General features: G+C 46.1%; 1 protein-coding gene across 1 annotated transcript in view; it reads left to right on the forward strand.

The window, feature by feature from the left end:
• Positions 1-282, forward strand: part of acadvl (acyl-CoA dehydrogenase very long chain) — a 13,492-nt gene that overhangs the window by 5,837 nt on the left and 7,373 nt on the right. The window lies entirely within an intron of this gene.

The following is a 282-nucleotide window of genomic DNA, read 5'->3' on the forward strand; positions in this document are numbered from 1 at the left end:
ATGAAAGAAAGAAAGAAACATACAGTGGGTCCACTTATTTATAACAACACTGTTTTACCTCAGCAGGTTGTTTAGTTCACTTGTATTTAGTTCTTGTGGCATTTACCTGCAACCAGAGCGTCTGTGTGTTTACACTGCGCTCTGTCCTCGGTGCCGCCAGGTTTGCAGCTCACCACAAGGTTGATCTTCCCCCTCGTGAGCTGTCTGGCAGCATTGTCAAACTTCCTCTTTATGCACGAAATTGAGACAGCAACAACATTTCAACCCCCCCCCCCCCAAAAA

The sequence above is a fragment of the Morone saxatilis genome, unplaced genomic scaffold, assembly GCF_004916995.1.
Source record: "Morone saxatilis isolate NCDOM2014 unplaced genomic scaffold, NCSU_SB_2.0 Contig4, whole genome shotgun sequence".
NCBI classification, from domain to species: Eukaryota; Metazoa; Chordata; class Actinopteri; family Moronidae; genus Morone; species Morone saxatilis.